This window comes from Artemia franciscana, chromosome 16, assembly GCF_032884065.1.
Source record: "Artemia franciscana chromosome 16, ASM3288406v1, whole genome shotgun sequence".
NCBI lineage: Eukaryota > Metazoa > Arthropoda > Branchiopoda > Anostraca > Artemiidae > Artemia > Artemia franciscana.
In genome coordinates this window covers 22,797,303-22,819,193 of record NC_088878.1, presented here as the reverse complement: position 1 = coordinate 22,819,193, position 21,891 = coordinate 22,797,303, and the positions used below count along the sequence as shown (strand labels likewise).

Sequence of the window (21,891 nt, the reverse complement as noted above, 5' to 3'; positions counted from 1 at the left end):
ACGGACTTTTTAATTTTTGAATAGGTTTGACTTGTTTCTGAATTTTTAAGGCAGATACTTCTTTGTTTTTGGCAGTAGTGGGATTCCACAGCAGGCAAGTCTTTTATGCCCTTTCTTGCATTCTTATAAACAGACCTTTGTGTCTGATTCAGAGGGTCTGATTTCTTATTCTTTTTGCGGGGAAATCCTAAGCTGCATTTCTTGCAGCAAACAAGATCTAGGGTTGCACAAAATTTTTGGGACAAAGCTCCCTCTTATTTCCATCATCATGGAACATATAATATTGTACAGTTTTCTTTCTTCTTATTTCTGCTTTCAAAGTTTGCTCTAAAAAGTTTTGGAACGAGAGTGGGCATACAACCAATATTTCTGTTGGATCTTATTGCTGAACCCCCAATTGTAATAAAAGATCCTTTTTCTTTGTGTGTCTGAGATGGTTTTGCAAAACTTACACCCTGATTTTTCCGAAAGACAAGGGTTTAGCCTGATTAATAATTTTCCTTGCTCCACCTTTCCCATTACCTGCTTTAACTATATGTATACCTTGACAGCTACCAGTCCTTTTAAGATGCTTTCAATTGACAAATAAACAGTTTTGAGAGAATTCGGCTATTTGTACAAGATTTGGACAAATATTCTCTTTAAGATGAAGAGAAAAGGAGCAATTAAAAAATTGCCCACAAGGACAAAGGATAACAACTTAAAAGTAAATTTTCACATAGCAGCATTGAAACTCAATGAGCTTCTGTAACATCCTCCTGCTTGCTATGTTGTGCATATGCTTTAGCTTATGTTTTGCTACGCTACGCTTGTGCTCATATTATGCTTTACTTTGCAGATTGTTGTAACCTGGGTTTCTAATATACTGCTTAACAATTGACGAGACGGAAATTTCTACATGGTGTCAGAAAAATGGAATCCACTGTCCCATACCCTGAACTCAATTGGGAAGCAGACAACCTCAGGGAAGCTTGGAATAGATTCAAACGCCATGCAACACTCATGTTTGCAGGCCCCTTGAGTGGAAAGACAAAGACTGTTCAATGTGCATTTTCACTAATATGGCTTGGTGAGAAAGGACGGGACATCTTCAGCACCTGGTCTCTCACCGAGGCTGAAAAAAACCGTATTGCAGTGTATACGCAAAAGTTCGATGAATACTTAAGTCCATCTGCAAATCCAATCTTCTGACGTTATGTTTTCCACAAACGGGATCAGAACGACATTGAAACTGTGGAACAGTATGTGACAGATCCAAAACTTTTGGTTCGTGATTGCGAGTACAGTGCTGCAATCCATGATGAAATGGTACGAGATAGACTTATCTGTGGAGTTAAGTCACCAAAGATACGTGAAAAACTACTGCAGATGGGACCAACACTAACTCTTCCCCAAGCAATCACTACTGCTCGAGCCCACACAGAAACCCAGGCACAACTAAAGTCGATGTCAACAGCAGCGACATCCAACCACGAAATACAAATCAAGCAGGAAATCGACTTCGTCCAGTATAACAAACAATCCAAAGGACCTGCCAGACCCAACATGGCGAGAAGACAAGATTGCTATTTGTGTGGTGGGGATTAATCACCCATGCACAAATGTCCTGCAAAAGGGAAAATTTGCAACAAGTGCAACAAAATGAACCATTTCGCAAAAGTATGCAGAAGTGGAAAGAAATCTATCAACGCGATCGAGTCAAACAGAGCAGACCCAAATGATGTAAGGTGCAGTGATGATGAACTCTTTATTCACGAGGTGTCGATAGAAAATGCAGATGACCAACCCTACTCAGTCCTGTGCATCGACCAACAAATCAGCGTCAGATTCAAGGTAGATACTGGGGCTCAAGCCAACATCCTCACAAAATCTCTACTGAACAACATCAAGCCTAGCCCACAGATCCACCCTACCCGCCAAATCCTTACCAGTTTCTGTGGACAGAAGATCCCAGTACTTGGTACTTGCCAGCTCTTTTGCTCCCACAGCAATGGTAACAGTGAGCTGCTTACCTTTTTCATAGTAGAAAAAAGCACCCACGCCAATCTTGGGGTTCGTTGCTAGTCGTAAGTTGCAGCTGATAAAATGCATCTTTACTCTCAACGAGTCATCAGACGACCTGTTTACTGAATTTGCAGATCTCTTTGATTGAATTGGGAAATTGAGAGGTGAATGCAAGATTGTTCTGAATGAAGGAGCACAACCAACAGTCCAACCAACAAAACGCATCCCTGTTGCAGTCCTACCAAGGTTCAAGGAAGAACTAGAGCGTATGGAACGCCTAGGTGTCATCAAAAAGGTCACTCACCCTACAGACTGGGTTAATTCTGTTGCGATTGTCGAGAAACCAGACAAGTCACTTCGGATCTGTATTGACCCGCATGACCTGAATAAAGCTATAAAAAGGCCACACCATCTTATGCCAACCTTTGATGAGGCTATTCAAAAGCATGAAGGAGCAAAATTCTTCACAAAACTTGATGCAAGGCATGGGTACTGGTCTCTAGTTCTTGATGAAGAATCATCAGAGCCCACAACATTTGCGACACCATTCGGGAGATTTAAATTCAGGAGGATGCCCTTTGGCCTGATTTCCGCTCAAGATGAATTCCAGAGGCGAATGGAAGAAGCGTTTGAGGAGGTACCCAGATTCTCAGTCATAGTTGACGATATCATAATTTCAGGAAAATCCGAAACTGAACATGATGTGAACACACGAGCTGCACTCACCAGAGCCAGAAAACGGACCGTAAAATTGAATAAAGCAAAATGCATACTCAAGTCCAAATCAATACCTTACTTTGGTCATGTGATCTCTAAGGATGGCATCCATCCTGATCTGAACAAAGTTAACGCACTGAAGGAAATGCCCCAACCACGCAACCGCGAGGAACTTCAGACATTATTAGGGATGCTAAACTACCTGTCCTGTTACATCCCAAATCTATCATCCCAGAACGAACCACTACGAACTCTATCAAAGCAGCAGAAGTTTGTATGGGAAGAAGTACATGACAACGCGTTCGATACCATCAAAAAATCAATATGTAGCACCATATCCCCTTTTAATCCCTCAGTTGGTAACCTAGAGCTACAAGTTGATGCTTCCAAATCAGGCATTGGAGCAGTCCTTATTCAGAACGAGAACATCATTTCGTTTTCCTCCCGCTCATTGAATACAACAGAGCAGAAATACTCTCAGATCGAAAAGGAACTTTACGCCATCGTTTTGGAATTTGTCACTTCCATCAGTACCTGTATGGCCATAGCTTTGTTGTAGTCACTGACCACAAACCACTTGAAACACTTATCATTTGACCAATGCAAAAATCATCTCCTCGTCTCCAAAGAATGTTGCTCCAGATTCAGCCATATGATCTTACAGTCATTTTCCGGCCTGGTAAAGAGATCCCAGTCCCAGACACACTGTCCCGCCTATACCTTCAAAGCCAAGATGAAAGTCTACAAAAAGAAATTGAATCATATGTCCACTCTGTCATGAGCCTCATTCCCATCAGTCCTGCAAGGCTATTGCAATTGAAGAAAGAAACACTCTTAGACCCTATCCTAGAATGTCTTGCAGACACAATCAAATCAGGATGGCCATCAACAAAAGCTCAAACACCTTCCCTCATCGCACAATACCTCAGTTCTAAGCATGAACTCACTGTGATTGATGGAATCATTCTAAAAGGAGATTGCTTAGTAATCCCCAAAATCCTCCACCCTGATATCTTGCACAGCATGCATGCTTCCCATCTCGGTATTGAAAAAACGAAGCAAAGGGCTAGAACAATCGTTTATTGGCCAGGGATGACTGAAAGTATCAAAGAATATATCAAATGTTGCCCAGCATGCCAAGCGTACCAAAGGAACAACCAGAAAGAATCTCTCAAGCCTCATGGTATACCTAACAACCCATGGGAATATGTTGGAATAGACATGTTCTATCTGGAAGGAAGTCACTTCCTTGTTACGGTTGACTATTACAGTCGATTTTTCGAAGTTGATCGAATAGGGCCTTGCGAATAGACCATTTCGCAAGGCATGGGATCCCTCGCATCATTACTTCAGACAATGGTCCACATTTCAACTCCCTTATATTTCAAGACTTTACCAACAGGTGGTCCATTGAGCACAGAGCGTCGAGTCCCTATCATGCCCAGTCAAACGGATTGGCAGAGAAAGCCGTTGGTATAGCAAAAAACATGATAAAGAAGACCCGATTTTGCAGAAGCGAAATGAGCAATGCCCTTCTTGAGTACAGAAATACCACAGTAGATGGAATGGTGTCTCCTGCCCAGCTATTAATGAGTAGGAACTTGCGATCAACAATGCCCTGTACCCTTGAGCATCTCACTCCCAAAATATTTCCCAAATGTGAATTTGTTGAAAATTGCCTGGAGCGCCAACTAAGGCAGCAAAAGTACTACAATTGTCACTCAAAGGACCTTCAAGAACTGAAACAAGGGCAATCTGTGGAAGCACAGATCCAAGGAAAATCTTGGGAACCAGCTGTCGTGTTGCACAAACACGAACTGCCAAGATCGTACGTCGTGCAAACTCAAGATATGAAAGCATATCGTCGAAACCGAAAATACCTGAGAATGTCCCCAGATGACACAGATCTAGAACAATATCAGCATACCAACTCAAATGGGGTACTGCAGATGAGTTCCACATCATCTCCAAACGCGTTCTCAACCCCGTCAAAAAGCCCACCCCCAACTGTCCTTATTCAAGCCCCAGGGTCAGGCCCAAAAGTCAGTAGCCACATTCAGGACGAAGTACCGCCACCCATCATGACACGTCTTGGGAGAATAATCAAACCTCCAAAAAGGCTTAATTTATAAGTTGTTGTTGTTGTTTTTTTTTGGGGGGGGAAGAAAGGGTGGAAACACGTAAATGGAAGATTTTTGTTAAGTTTTGTTGTCATGTTAAAGTGTCCAGAAGAAAGGAGATGTAACATGCTCCTGCTTGCTATGTTGTGCATATGCTTTAGCTTACGTTTTGCTATGCTACGCTTGTGCTTATATTATGCTTTACTTTGCAGATTGTTGTAACCTGGGTTTCTAATATACTGCTTAACAATTGACGAGACGGAAATTTCTACACTTCTAGTTTGGAAAAGTTTTAAAAAGCAGCAGCATGAAAAGAGATGCATCTCTTTTTGCAGAAGAAAGAGACACATACATCTTGTGAGAAGAGATATTTCAGAAGATCCTACCCCTGATGTGCAAATATATAAACCCAATTATATAATTCCAATGTATTCTGTCACCCACTACTTGTTTTCCAATGAGTGCAAGCTGATTGTTTTTTAATACAGACAGATAAAATGGGTTTGTTTTTTTAGTTTTAGACAGTTTCAACTTGAGTGTTGGTGGTATAATGCACAAGTACCCTTTAATCTATCACACATTCATTTATTATGTATTTAAGATTAATATATAATGCCCAAAACCCAGAGTAAAAGATAATAAGACTCAAACTAAATTGCAGAAAATAATAGAAAAAGGTATCCTCTTAAAGGGTCCATTTAGTTTCTGAGTAAAATGACAGTTATATTTTGAAAGAGCATAAAAAAGGTCTGGAGTGGTATTTTCATGTAATTTATAGCTTGATAATAAAAATGTCTCTAAGTTTTTCACGAAATCCCCTCCCCCCTCTCTGAAAAGGTACCATGCTTCCCCTTTTCATTTTAGAATAATTTTTTAATCTAACTCTCTTGTATTTTCAGACCTTGGAAAATTAAACCGAATAGCAGAAGAAAACAAAATTTAAACTCACAGTCCAGCTGTCTAAAATAACCCTATTTGCATCCATGCTCAGAATTACAATGAATATAAACACATTCACATGAAATTCTTTACAACAAGTCACAAAAGAATCTTTGATGAAATGATATAGTCTTATAAACATTATGCTTTTGCTAGCATAGGAAGAAAGGTCAGTAATTCAATGATCTATGTCTGATTTTTGATGTCTAGTAAATAATTGAAACAAAAACTTTGGAAAGAAGTGAACAAATTTTGTCAAGTTAAGTGAAAGCAATAGTTACTAGGGATGGGTTGTCACTATAAATAAATCACTAGGGATGGCCACCCTGAACCAAAGGGGATTTTTGGGGAACCAATTTTTTTTCAAGAAGACAGATTTTGGGAGAAATCTGAAAAAATTTGGGGAGAGTGGAGGCACTGATTTTTTCAGACAAAATATGCCAACAAATTTTACTAGGCAATGAAAACTTCCAAGTAGCATTGCTACTATCTTAACCCATTTTTTACAGGGTAGAACACAATTTGTGCTTAGACAGCTTTTCCTTGAGCAAAAATTATTTTTATATGCAAAAATGATATTTTCATACCAAATCTGCCAACAAATTTTAAAACTGTCGAGTAGCATTGCTAATTTGCTACCCTGCATTTTGCATGGTGGATGGTTCCCTTTTTCTTGCAGAAATTGGTAGTTTGAATCGAAACATGGCTTTAATGATTGTCAAGCAGCATTAGGACAGGACTTCCAAAAGTTATATTGCCTTGCTTCTGAAAATGTTGAAAGGACAAGTAAGAATTTGATACTTGTTAATTATAGCAACCACACCAATATTTGGACAGCATGAAGTTAGAAAACACTTCATAATATGCAGAATGATATAGCTAATCCATTTTGCATGTAGACTTGCTATATTTTACCACCCCCTAACTAGCAAATATATACTCCAAATTATATAAGTCAATGCATTCAGTCACCCATCATTTGTTTTTCCAGTTCTTGTTTTGTGACAGTGATTCAATTTACAGGCACACATGTTGAGGCAAGAGAGCTGCATTGGGAGAATAGATAGGAAATATAATCTGGGCTATAAATTTGCAAACTAGGGGGGTTAGAGGTAAAGTATAGCAGGTGTTTGGTAGAATTGCTCCTCATATTATGAAGTAAGAATTGTTTTCTAACTTCATTTATTGAGTGTGGTTACTAAAATCAGAAAGTACCAAAAATTCTCCACTGCCATAAAACTACTTTGACAGGCAAGACCAACACATCCAGGGGGCTGTCTCAAAATACCCTTTCAGGCAAACCATCTTAGTATTTAGTGCTAACTTTTAAGCAGCAGCAGATAAAACAAACAACATGCCGACTTATAAATCATCACTTTATTTGTTCAGTGAGGGGTGAAACTGAATGCTTGCAATTTGTTCAGAATAGCCTGAAGATTATTGTTTGGAGTCACCTCAGATGGACAAAGGAAAAATAAACAGCAACTGTGGTATAGCTGGTTAGTCTATGACCATAAGAATAATTCCACAAAGGATACAAATAGAACCCTATACACTGACAAAAATACAGAATTATATAGATGTTTCAACTAATGTAAATAAATGTTACCAACATACTATGGTCTAATTTTTAGCAAGAGCTAAAAACTTTAGAGGTTGTTATAAGTTATATGGCTTTTCAAACTGATTTAAAACTTATGCCTACTCAGCATTATACATCTACTCATACATTATTTCATGTAACAAACTGAGTGTAAGATGGCTCAAAAGATTTAAATTTGCCCCCCCCCCTCCATAACCTATATGTATGTGGTATCTAAAATAAGAGAAATAATTATCATCTCTGAGGGTCTGTAAAGGGTTTAAAATTGAATTTCAGAATAAATAAAATTATTACTTTTGGAAATACCATTAAAAAAAGGCATCAAGTGGTATGTTCACCTTATTCATAGGTCAGTAATATCAACTGCCTTAAATTTACCATAATTTCAAAGTGTAGTCATGTCAGGGCTACTTTTATCAGTAATTTGAAAAGCAAAAATTGAATTACATATTGTATAGTTGCCTTTTTTGCCTATAAAGTTAGCATGTTGTTGTTAATTTTGTGCATTGTTCTTTTTTCAGTTAGTCTACTTCTTTTTTTCTGTATAATGTGTTATAGAAAAACTATTATTATTATATTTGTGAATTATGAAATAAATATCAAGTAGTAAAAGTGACATTTTTGGAATAAGAAGAAGTATAGCTTTTTGTTAATATGTGAATAAAACAGAAACACTAAAGGATAAATACATCAAAATAAGATAGCGTAATTGGTTTCTGTTGAGGAAGAAAGTGACTCTGGTGAAAATAACAACAGACAAACCATACTGGACAGAAGCCAACCAGAACCAGCAACCGTAAGTTCTGACTTTAGTGTATGTGTTACTAATGTTGACCAGTTGCCCAACAAAATTGATGAACTAAAAACCCTAATTGACTCAAAAAAGTTCGATGTGATCTTACTGACTGAAGTCTGCCCTAAAAACAGTAGTAACAAACTTCACAATTCCCATGTGAAAATCCCGGGTTACCAAGTTCTCTCAAATCTCTCGTCCCAGGGTTGCAAAAGAGGAACACTAGCCCTCGCTAAAGCAGGATACAATACAAAGATAATTGATGTTCCTCTCCTTTGCCCCTTTGTTGAGGCAGTTTGCTTTGATCTATGTGTGCCAGGGAGCCATGTGTCAGAGACAGTCAGAATCGGATGCATCTACAGAAGTCCCTCAGCCCCATCCCAAGTTGTAACCGAACAAGCAATAGCAGAAATAATATGCACACTAAATTCGAACCTCAAAGGACATCTGCTTATTACCGGCGATTTCAACCTTCCATCTATAAACTGGATAAACGGTTTTGGATATGGTGCCACTCCAACCAAACAAGACAAGCAACAGCCTTTCCTAAATTGCCTCAGTGAATTGTCCCTACACCAGATAGTTGACCAACCAACTAGATACAGATTGTTTCAGCGCCCAACAATACTTGACCTGGTTATCTTGAATGACAAAAGCTTAGTTCAAAGTATTGATTACTCACCACCCCTTGGTAAAAGCGATCACCTAACTATAGAGCTCATGCTGAAAGTGAAGGTACTTAAGAACAAGCTAGTCAAAAAAGTGTTTGTCGACTACATTGCTATTCGAAATGAATTATCCACTACAGACTGGCCGAATGTACTAAGTGGCACAGTTGACAAACAATGGACCAAATTCAAGGGTGTTTTACTGAAAGCTCAGGATGCCCACACAAAGACCAGTTTCAAACCAAAACCTAGATCCCTCCCCTACATGACAAAAGACATCAAAAGAGAAATAAACAGGAAAAAGAGGTCATGGAAAAAGTTCAGGCAGTCAGGAGACCTGCAGCAACACACAAAATTCACCAAGGCACGAAACAAGCTGAGAAACCTCACCAGAAAACTCTACGAAAATCTGGAGTCCAATCTTGCCAAAGAAAGTAAGACAAATCCTAAAAAATTCTGGAATTATGTCTCTAGCAAGAACCACTCCCGTCGAACTATCTCCAGACTGGTGAAACCCTGTAGCACTACCGTAACCAACATAACTGATGTAGCAAACGAACTAAATAGGCACTTTGCTTCAGTTTTCACCTGTGAACCGGAAGGCCCCCTGCCAAACTGCCCAGGCTATGAAGCCCCCACAACGATGGAGCAAGTCAGCATCAACCCCTCCAACATCCTCAAACGGCTTCAAAATCTTGACACGAATAAATCAGCTGGACCAGATCACTTACACCCAAGACTGCTGAAGGAACTGGCAACCATCATCGCAGGACCACTGTCTGACCTATTCCAAAAGTCTATTAATGCCAAATCTGTCCCATCTGATTGGAAAACTGCTTTTGTGACCCCAATATTCAAAAAAGGCAGCAGACTTAAAGCAGAAAACTACAGACCTATAAGTCTCACATCAGTAGTCGCAAAAATCCTTGAAAGAGTGGTCAATGATACAATACTGGAACATCTGAAAGTCAACAATATCCTATCCCCTAATCAGCATGGGTTTCAACCAGGAAAGTCAGTTGAAACAAATTTACTGGAAACATATGACATCATTACAGATTTGCTTGACAAAGGATTGCCAGTGGACCTAGTTTTACTAGACTTTGCTAAGGCCTTTGATAAAGTCCCACACAAAAGGCTAAGAGAAAAGCTTACTGCTGCCCAGTTACACCCCAACCTGGTTAATTGGCTTATGGACTTCCTGTCAGGACGAACCCAGAGAGTCAGGCTATTTGGTGCTGGAGGTGAAAAGGTCTTTTCCGAGCCCTGTGATGTCATCAGTGGAGTGCCGCAGGGAACTGTTCTTGGTCCTACACTGTTCAACATCTACATCAATGATATATTCAGCAAGGTGGAAAACAAATTGTCTCTCTATGCTGACGACTCAAAGCTATTTGGAGCAGTGAATGTAAAATCCCTGCAAACAGACGTCCAGAAAATCCAGCTGTGGGCAGACAAATGGCTCTTATCGTTCAATATAAGCAAGTGCAGCATGCTACACTTTGGATCCTCAAACCCATGCGCCCAATACCATATGCATGAACATGCCTCCAACTCCAATCCACCCATCAAGACCAGCACAGAGGAACGCGACCTTGGGGTCATCGTTGACAGCCTTCTCAAGTTCCATGCCAACACCATCAAGAGCGTGTCCCAGGCCAACACAAACTTAGGCCTGATCAAAAGAACAGTTACCAGCAGATCCCCACTAGTTTTCCTGAAACTTTACAAGGCACTAGTCAGACCCGTTTTGGATTTTGGCATGTGCGCTGCCTTCCCAACATACAAAGGAGATGTCAGGCTAATTGAGGGAGTCCAGAGGAGAGCAACCAAGGCCATCACAAACCTTGGAGACAAACCTTATCAAGATCGTTTACGGGCTCTCAACCTCCCTACCCTCGTGTACAGGCGCAACCGTAGCAATATGATGATGACCCGCAAATTGCTGAACTCATCATATGCCAAGATCCTGCCCATCCACCCAGGCCCCCCACAGTGCACCAGAGGACACTCAAAGAAGCTGTTCAAGCAGTCAGTCAGAACCAGGGCCAGAAAAAGTTTCTTCACCAACAGAGTCGTCAACCCCTGGAATGAACTGTGTGAAGCAACAGTCTCAGCCCCCACCCCCAAAGCATTCAAGAAGGCACTGGATAAAGAGTGGGCCACAAAAGACTGGAAGTATGAGTGGGACATTCCGTCCTGCTCATACCTGCTATGAGACATCACCGACTCAACTCAGGAGCATTCAACAGATCTACAGATCTTAATTTGCTCTGAAGTGCAAATTAAGGTAATTAAGGTAATTAAGGTATCTTCTAAAAGATGTCACTTTAAGTAAGTCAACTAACTGATAATTTCAAATGTTTAATCTTCAATAATTTGATAATAACCATATTGATACATAGCTTGATATATACAATTCTCTGATACATACAATCCATATTGATATATACAATTCTCCTCAATTTCTCTTTAGTAACAAGATGTGAGGGTTATAGTTTTACGTAATTTTGCTCAATCACCTAGGCTACTGATTTTTAGCCCTATTAGTCTAATTTAAAAATGTTTAATGGGGAGTCAAATAGGCTAGTTTGTTTAGCCTACTTTTTTGTTCTTTTTCCAACTAGATTCAAAGGGAATTGTTTCACAAGCCCATCAATAACTCCAAACAACTTTATTCAATCATTGAAAAGCCAACATTCTGCACTCCTCTCAAAATAACCAAAAAATGAACAAAAACAATCACAAAATCTGTCAATTTTTGAATTAAAATGAAGTTTCCATCAAGCCATGGCTAAATGAAGATAAATAATAGACAGATAATCTGAGCAAGAGGAAAAGTTGGCACAAGCCTTTTTTGGGAGTGTATAATAATATGTTGTTGTTTTTTTTTTACACATTTCACATGAGGAAAAAAAATCTTCATTTTCACTTCTTTCCTTGTATTTCCAGTTTTTGTATTACATTTCTAAATATTTGTGTCTATTCTCTAAGTCTTGAAAAATGTATGCCCATAGGCCATCTAACCTAACCTAATTTATCATTATTTGTCTACAGACATGTGATGTGAAAATGTAATTAGATGGCACTGATGGTCTTTAATTACATACATAGAGTATTTGAAAATGGAAAAAAAAAGTCAATTCCATGTTCATTTTTTCAGAAACTTGTTTAAAAAAAGACTGTACAACAATAAAAAAAAAGTGATGATAAAGGGTCTCCCAATGCAAAATGTGGTAACTCCAATTATTCTGCATATTATAAAGTAAGAATTATTTTGTTAATACGTTGACCTAGTGTCCTAGACTAATACCATGAAACTTTCAGGGATGGATCTATAGACTAAAATATGGATAGGAAGATATTTGGAGCACCTACTTCTAATCCTTCTCTCCCTAGAAGGCACTGGCCTTTGATAGTCTTCAAAATATTTGTGCTATGAAAGTTAAATCTTAAAAAAAAATAGATCTTCTGCTTAAATGAAGTGAAAGAAAGGAAATTCTAACTTCACAACTTTGCTTAATTCCAATTTAAGAGGTTTCAAACACCTGTAAACATATTTCCGAAATATCAAAAAAACAGGGGCATAATTTGTAATGGGGCAGGGGGGCAACTGCCCCCTGTATACCTCAGTCAGCCCCCCCCCCACCAGCTGAAATTTAGTGTGTTCAAAAATCTTGTCAAAATCAAGATAAGCCTGCATAATTCAAGTATCCAGAGAGGATCAGTTTTCTTTAGTAGCCTATATCTTTGTCTTTATGGTAGTATATGGATCATTTTTCAGTATTTACCGTAATTTTTGATTGATTTGGGAAAACTGGCTCCATGATTGCCCCCCCCCCCAGGATTTTGAGAAAATTATCTCCTGGAAAACCCCATGGATATGGCTTAAAAATTTTCTCAAATAGCCTAACAGGAATTACATTTTCAAAAGGAAAAGAAACTGAAAATTAAGGTGGATCTATATTAGTAGGTTAGGCACATTTCTAAGACTGAAAAATCAGAAGAAGGGGTAAAATTCTAGTTTAACAACTTCTTGCTATCTTGGTCAGGGGTTAGGTTAGGAAAAATGAAACTTTTGGCAATGGGTCTACAGGCTAAAGTATCTCCTGGGAAAATGTTTTGAAGTGCCTACCTCTACTCCTTCTCCCTCTAGAGGGCCCTGAAATTCACCTACATGACAAGTCTATACCTATGGAAATTTTGAAAAAACAACATTTTGTCTTAATTTTCAGTTACCAGTTGTTTCTCTGCCTTTAGTTCTGAAAATGCAATTCCTGTTATTTGAGTAAAATTCTGAGCTCAAATAACTGTGATAAATGGCTCTGTGCAACATGTCTAGGAATGAGTACAGCTGAACACAACATTTTCTGTAAAATGAACAAAAGACTTGGAAGTATTTGGACATGCCCATTATGTAAAACGGGTTCAAGTAAACCTGATGTTCCAAATATAGTGAAAAGCACTCTCAACTCCCATTGTAGTGAAATGTGTGACATGTTTGCTGGTTTCAGATCTGATATGCAGACTTCTTTAGACACTATGAGGGCTCAGGTGGAAATGCTCAAGACGGCTATACAATTGAAGGTTTCTGTAGATGATGTGCAGAAACTTGTGGAAAATTCTACAACCACCCGTCTTGAAACAGATGTCCGCAAAATAGTGAGACAAGAGCAAGACAGAAACAGAAGATGACTTAATCTGATTGCCTATGGCATTCCTGTGCAAACCAACAATGCTCAATTCATCCCAACTTACTTAAAAGATGAATTCTCAATTAATGTTGGGGCTTTTACTAACTTGAAACATCTACCTAATGGTAAGAATACAAGTACCTTAGATAGACCAAACCCAATCCTTTTTTCTATAAATGATTACAAAATAAAACTGGAAATATTGAAGGCCTTGAGAGCAAGGGGGGGAGTATCTCCTTCTTTGCAGATGCATCCGATGAAGACCACCAGAGAAGGAAAGAACTAGTTGAAGAGATAAAGAAGCATGCAGCAGCTGGTGAAAAAAACCTTGTCATCCATGATGGCACCATTGTGTCAAAAACATGATCCCCTGGGGGGAGGGAGTCCTCCCCCCTCCCTCTCTCAGTGGTTCACTAGACTTACCCATATCCCTTGTAAATAGTGCATCAAGCTGAGCCAGAACAACTTCTATAAGTTCAACCTTTGTTTCCGTGGCTTCAGTTTTGAGGTCTGTCTCTCTATCAAGTGTTGCATCTGATTTGTCTGAAACCAACTACATCACTACTAGCTTGGGTGACAAAAATCCATTTCAGAGTTGCAAAGCCAGAACTAGCAACAGCCTAGCCAGCCAAAGAAAATGGACATACTACAAATATTATGCACAAACATTGATTCTTTAGTGCCAAAACTTTCAGAACTAAAAGTGTTACTTTATGAAAAGGGTGTAGATGTTTTCTGTGTTTGTGAGGTGTGTCCTAAGAACTTGTTGACTAAATTGGATGACACAGATATTCAAATCCCTGGATACTTACTCCTGAGCAACCTAGACAGTAACTTGTGTCAAAGAGGAGTGGCTATTAACACTAGACTTGTAATTAAGGTAGATAAAATCGATTTTTCTATTTCTCAACCTACTAATGCTTGGGGGAACATGTATTGGTTAGACTTCTGATGGGATTCAAAACTGTGAATATTGGTGTGCTTTACCATAGCCCATCAGCTCCAAACCAACTAGTATTGCACCAAACAGTTTCTAACCTAATACAGATGTTATGCAATCTAAATTCATCACTTGTGCTTTATGATGATTTTAATATGCCAGAAGTTTGTTGGTTTGAAGGTATTGGGTACTCACCCCCTAATAGCCCCTCCTACACAACCACCCAAACCCTTGCTGACAACTTCCTAACTCAGATAATAATGCAACCCACTAGATTTAGACATTCACAACAACCATCATTACTAGACCTTATTACAAATGATCCTGAGAAGATTACTTCCACTTGTTACCTTCAAGCTATTGGTGCAAGTGACCACATATGCATAATGAATGGCATTAATATTAACCATGGTCATGATGGTAAACTTAAGAGAACTTTTACCAATTACACTTTGATCCCTGAAGAACTAGCTAATATAAATTGGGATGAGGAATTATCAGATGAGACAGATGTTGAATCTAGTAAGAATCATTTTAAGTCTACTTTACTAGGTGCATGTAGGAAGCATACAAAGGTTTATTGGTCAGATAAACCAAAGACTCATCCATACCTTCCCAGGAATATTAAGAAAATTATCAGAAAGAAAAATAGAGCATGGAATAAATATCTAAAATGCAAGTGTGACAACCATCACAACAAATACACCATGCTCCAAAACAAGCTGAGAAACATGACAAGAAAAGTTATCCGAGACCATGAAGAATCTATTGCAAATGACTCAAAGAAAAACCCCAAAAAATTCTGGTGTTATGTTAAAGCCAACAACCCTTCCCATCAATGCACCAACCAGCTAAAAAATCAGATGGCTCCAGTACTACTGACCAAAAAGAAATTGCTGATTACATGAATGCCAGCTTTTGCACAAGCTTCACCTCAAAGCCACTTGGTATTACACTCCCAACCATACCTCCTGTAACAGTACATAAGACAATGCCTCCTGTAATAATTACTCAAGAAGATGTATTTAAAATACTAAAAAGTTTAAACTCCAACAAAGCTGCTGGACCTGATATTAACCATGCTCTAATAAACTATTTAGAAGAAAATACTCTTATTAGCAATAGACAACATGGATTTCACAGGGGCAGGTCAATCAACACCAACTTTATTCAGTCATATGATCATGCAACTAAGATTTTGGATATGGGTAAACTAGTTGACATCATATTACTCAACCAAGCTAAAGCCTTTGACAAAGTTGAACACTCATACCTGATGCTGAAGCTTAAAGCTTACCAGGTGCATGAGGATGTGATTGATTGGATTGGAGCATTCCTAACTGGAAGATCTCAATGTGTCATCATCTACACTGATAATGGCAATCCAGTTTTCTCCTCCACTTCCCTGGTTATAAGGGGTGTCCCACAGGGAACCATCCTTGGGCCAACATTGTTCAGCATATATTAATGACTGTACAACCTATCTATGCAACCTTTTAACATTATATGCTGACAACTGTAAGCTCATTGGGCCTGCTGAAACTGAAGAAGAAAGAGCCTGCATTAAGTTGGACCTTGACAGGCTATCCTCCTGGTCATCAGCTTAGGCCCTACAATTCAATGCAACTAAATACAAGGTACTGCACTTAAGGCGCAATAACCCCCACCATCCCTACCATATAGGGTGTGATCAGTTGGAAGCAGTTGCTGAGGAGAGAGACTTAGGTGTCATGGTGGACAAAGATTTAAAATTCCATAGCCACACTCAGGTTGCAAAAGCTAATCAAGCCCTTGGACTCATTAAGTGCTCTTTTGTAACCAGAAAGTCATGTGTGGTTACAAAACTGTATAAATCCCTTGTCTGTCCCCACCTTGAGTTTGGCTTGACTTTGGCCTTTCCCCAAAATAAAATGGACACAAGAGCCCTTGAAAGTGTCTAAAGGAGAGCAACCAAACTAGTCCATGGCTTAAATAATATCCTTTACCAGGATTGCCTAAGGTCTCTGAGACTTCCAACCCTCATGTATCAAAGATATAGAGGAGATGTGATCATGGCATGCAAAATTTTCAAATACAGTCACCTGAACCAGATCTTCACCCCCTCCCTGGCTAACAATTCAAGAGGTCATAGTCTAAAGCTTCACCTGCCTGGATGTTGGAGAAGGGAACAACATGGCTTCTTTTCCATTCAGGTGGTCCCCCTCTGGAATAGCCTATCTGAGTCTACCATCCAAGCTGAGACTCCCCACTCCTTCAAGGCTGGAGTCAACAGGGACTGGGAAAGGGCTGAGTGAAGGCTGGACTGGGAAGCTAAGCTAACATAATTACATCACTCACCACCAGCAAGAACTACAGGAGGGTCTACCACCTTATCTTGCTGGCAAATGCAATTTAAGGTAAGGTAATATCAATGTTTTCTTTTCAAAATTTAGGAAATATATTTGTATATCTTTAAAACCTTATAAATTGGGATTGAGCAAAGTTCTGAAGCTGAAAACAATTTTTTTTTTTTTACTTCATTCAAGCAGAAGACCTATTTTGCAAGGTTTCACTTTAATAACACACATATTTTTAAAGGTCATCAAAGGTTAGGGCCCTCTAGGTGGAGGTAGGTAGGACTTCAAAGCACCTTCCTGGGACATACTTTAGCCTGTAGACCCATCCCTGAAAGTTTCATTTTCCTAGCCTAGCCCCTTTCCAAGATAGCAAGAAGTCACTAAACTAGAATTTTACCAAAGTTTCATTTTTCTGATGTAGCCTAGCCTCTTTTAAAGACAGCCTACACAAAAGCAGCTTGTCTAAAATTATACCAAAGTGGTTTTAAAAAGTAAGTATCAAATGAAAGAAAGGCAACCTAGCCTAATCTATTTAGAAAAACAGGCACAAAAGTCTTGGCCTGAAGCTTTTGATTCCTTAATTGCCCACTGCCTATTTATTGAAGGCTCAAAGAAATTGCCTAGGCTAGCTCTTTAATTACTTTCTTAATAAAAAGCTCATTTTGAAGTGATCTAGGCTAGCTTAATTTCTGGATGTCAATTGGCACTAGGGAAATAAAACCTACCATCACTCAATGTTTAAAGATAGCCTATCCAAAAGCAGCTTGTCTAAAATTATACCAAAGTGGTTTTAAAAAGTAAATATCAAATGAAAGAAATGTAACATAGCATAATCTGATTAGAAAAACAGGCACAAAAGGCTAGGCTTGAAGCTTTTGATTCCTTCATTGCCAACTGCCTATTTATTGAAGGCTCAAAGAAATTGCCTAGGCTAGCTCTTTAATTACTTTCTTTATAGAAAGCTCATTTTGAAGTGATCCTAATTCTGGATGTCGATTGGCACAAGAGAAATAAAACCTACCATTACTCAGTACATAGGAATATAGCCTATTGAGATTCTCAAATTTCTAAAATTAGAATAAATAATAATGAAAATGGAAATTATAGCCATGGTTGCCGTCTAAAGCAGAATTAATAATCTTTTTTCGAAAAATCTCATCGTTGCCTTTCCCATGGATTCGGTGGCCTTTTATTTTTCAGTTTTGCAGGATCTTGAATCATGTGCAAAAAGCTATACTAGACAAGCGAAGATTTTACTTCTGATGTATATTGCAGACCATTGTACTGTTTTGAGGAAGGATTCATTGAAACTTGCCATTGCTCACATAGAGAATACATACAATACACATACTTACAAAGTTTGTCATTATAAGTTGTCCGAAGCATTAGGGTGAGTTAATGCAGGCTTATATGCAAACCTGTATGCATCAGTATGTTTAATCAACACTTTAACACATAAAATGTTGCTTAAAATGTTTAAAATTAAAATATGTTCTAAGATACCTAGCTTAAATATGCCTCTGATAAATGTTTCCCTTTAAATTTTAATTTATAAATTAAACGAGAACTCAACATGTTGGGAATTTGGTTGTAATACTACTCCAAAGATAGAGTGCCTGTGAGACAGAGAGCTCAACTGAGAAAAACGCCCGTAATCGCTTGGATGAACTAACAATCACAAGGATGTTTTAAATTACATATGCTGTATGTGATGGTTAAGCTCAGGGTAAAGCACTGAAAGTTCAGCGAGAAGGAAATTGGTAGGACTGTTGAATTTTCAGTTATGGAGGTGCTACGTCTTTGACCGAAATTCATGCTTGACAAGTTTTTTTTAAGTTCTACTCCAAGGCGTAGGATCGTAGTTTTGTCTTGAAGTTCATAGGACTTTTTTAATCTAGCTTGAATTAAGTTAATATACATGATAACTGATACCTTTGCTGTTAACTGTTTAGAATTTTTAGACTTTTAGAAATTTAGAATGTGATACAAGATTTCAGATGCAGTTTAGGTTTTATCATTCAGACTGCCGACTTGTGCAGCTCGTGATTAATTGATTTGTTGTAGAGCTTCGCAAACTTCTTTAAATTAGCCCTGTGGTTGTTTTCCACAGTGTGATCCACATCAATTGCTCTCGCATTAAGATGGGAAGTCGACTCAGGTCTGTTGTTATGAACGCCATAACTAGTAAGGTCTATGCCACATAAGTAAAAAGATCAAATAATAAAGTTTCTGTGATCTATCTGCAAATAGACGGCTTAGAAATAGCTTTATGAGGTGCACAATAATTAAGAGAAAGGTGTTTTCTGTATTTGCAAATCATGTCATTCTAATATGGTGAGTCAATGTGTTACTGCGCACAATGAAGACTTTTAAAGTGGTCAAATTTAGGGGCTGATTTGTCGGTACCTATTTTATTGTTTTTAACAAAATATTAATTTGAAATTTTTCATCTTCATTGTCATATTATTGGTATTATATTAATAAGTGGCGAAATTTGTCAATAGTTAAACCTTTTAACAAACAGACAGTATCCATAAAACTGCCAACTTTTGTTATTCGGCGAATATTATTGGGCATTACTAAAATCTACGCATGCTATGTCAGTAATTCGACGCAGCAGCTTTGTCTCAAACGTGGCGAGTCACCTGGAGTCTTCTACTCTGACAGTCCATGTTTCACAACCGTAAATAGCTATAGAAATAATGATGGAGAAGAATAGTTTAAGTCTTAGCTTCACAGAGATTTGATTTTGCTTCCATATTCCATATGCAGAGATTTGATTTTTTCCTCAACTGTTTGTACTTGGGTTCTAAGCCGCTCAGACATGTTACGAATATGTGATTCGATATTTAACAGGACACCATAATACAGTAGTATATGCCAAAGCCCCTCTCTCCAAATTAAGTCGAAAGCTTGTTTGACGTCAATGAAGAGTTAATAGAGGTCCTAACCGTATTCAAGGTATTTTTCCATTACTTGACGGATGACGAAAATCTGTTCTATCGTGAAGAAGTTCGCTCGGAAACCCGCCTGCTACTCAGGGATAATGTGACTGGTTAATGCTTTTATTCCGTCCAGTAGTATCTTGGTCAACGCTTTGGCAGGTTGGCTTGTCAGGCTGATTGGACGGTAATTCTAACATTCGTATTTGGACCCTTTCTTATGCAGAGGAATTATAGTAGCGGAACATTACGTTTTCGAGAATTGTTCCCTGTGCCAGGCAGCTGTGGCAATTGTGGTTGAGGTCTGTTACGACTTTTGAGTCAACTTTCAGGAATTCTGCTTGCAATCCATCTGGTCCTGGCTATTTGTTTGATTTGAATGACTTCAAGGTAGCTTCAGCCTCGCTTCTGAGTGTCGGTGGGCTGGGTTCCAGTGGGGAGATGGGTGAGTTCCTAAGAACGGCAGGGTTAGGATTGATTGGGGGGTTTAACTTTTCATGAAAATGTTGTTTCCACCTCTCTCTTATCTCTGTTGCTTCGTTGATGGAAGTCTCGTCCTTATCCAGGAGTACATTTGTTAGTACCTTTTTGTACATCGAAAGCTCTCGTATTCTTTTGTACACGACATGTGTATTGCCTTTTCGGAAATCGAGCTCGCATTGGGTACATTTGTTATGAATGTAAGCGGTTAGAGCGCCTATGATCTTCCTTTCTGTTATTCACTTAAGATGCTTATTAATGTCTCTGCTTTCTGGGTCTCGCCTATTAGCGACAACACGGTTGTCTTTACATAGTTGAATGATCTCATCGGAGATCCATGGCTTTTTGGAGCCATTATTTCTTCCAAGGACTGTCTTGGCTGTCTGTATGAAGAGGAAGTTGTGTGTCCTGATATTTTTGCATAAATTGAGAGCTCATCACCTATTAGTGAGTTGTTTTTGTACCAGTGCGAATATTGAGGAATATCTTATAGCTAGGTCGTCTAGGAATGATGTTAAATGGGTGATTTCTTGTATAGGTAATCATTTGCCACTTGGGGAAAGAAGATGATATTTAGTAAAGGGTTAGAACAAAAAATCATCCTTACAGCTGTATAATGTATGGAGAATGGAGGGAAAATACACTGTATTTTACGGAGAAGGATAGGGTTTAAGAGATTTGAGAAATCATTTTTTTTAGAGAGGGTGAGGTTGAAAAGTTTTCGGTGCCCAAATTGTTGAAGAACGGGCGTTTTTCAGCATCCAGAATTTGGCGCAGTTTGTTTGAATGGGCACGACCCAATGGGAGGGAATTATTTGATTGACATGTCTATGTTAGTTTTTTTCTTTTAATTGGTATCGTATGTTGTTTTCTTTTTTTTCTTTGTTCTTTGTGAACATGGCTGTGTGGAGCATTTTGCGTCAAATCTACATGCACACACACTCAGACATATATATATATATATATATATAAATTCATATAAGAAGCTCAAATTTAGTTCAGAAATATGAAATGTTGATCTATGCTTCTTGAATCATGATTTTGGGCTGAAGTCATCATAAGTGTATCACACGATTATACTTTGATTTTTTGAATTTGTTGCGAGTGTAGACTTCTATATGCACCTCAAATTTCCACCCTAGTTTTCCAGAAAACGCCGAGTGTAGCCGCAGCTTTACTGTAGAGGAGAATTTATAATTTGTAGGCTAGATTGGCAGCATTTTCACCGACATTTAAGGTTTATAATATCTTACATTGCATAGTCCTCTGTATGCTTAATAAATGAGGAGAAATTCTGCTTACTCCACTAGATTTATCACTGTAAATGTGCATACATTACCCTACATACTTAATAGTTAGAATTTGTACATAGAATGGAATCTATTTTCAGGATCACAAGCAAATTTTTAACTGAAAGTATCAGTCGTAAATCTTCACCGTATAGTGGATTTATCTTTCATTATTTTTACAATAGATTAATAGGTAAAATCACTTGTAGTTCTCTTCTCTGGTCGCCTATTTTAATAAGAAATAATTTGCCATCCATTGCTTAATGGATTCTATTTTATTAGCTTTGTCATCCCAATTTTCAGAATTTGCAGCTCCAATAAAATATAACAAGTAATTTTATGAACCAGACTTTCAATTATAATCAT

General features: G+C 38.4%; 1 protein-coding gene across 1 annotated transcript in view; it reads right to left on the bottom strand.

Moving 5' to 3' along the window:
* Positions 1–17,921, bottom strand: part of LOC136037240 (protein FAM43A-like) — a 57,825-nt gene extending 39,904 nt beyond the window's left edge. The window contains exon 1 of the mRNA XM_065719853.1: positions 17,836–17,921. The gene's annotated coding sequence lies outside the window, so the exon portion shown is untranslated. The remainder of the gene's footprint in view (positions 1–17,835) is intronic.
* Between the last annotated feature and the right edge of the window lie 3,970 nt (positions 17,922–21,891).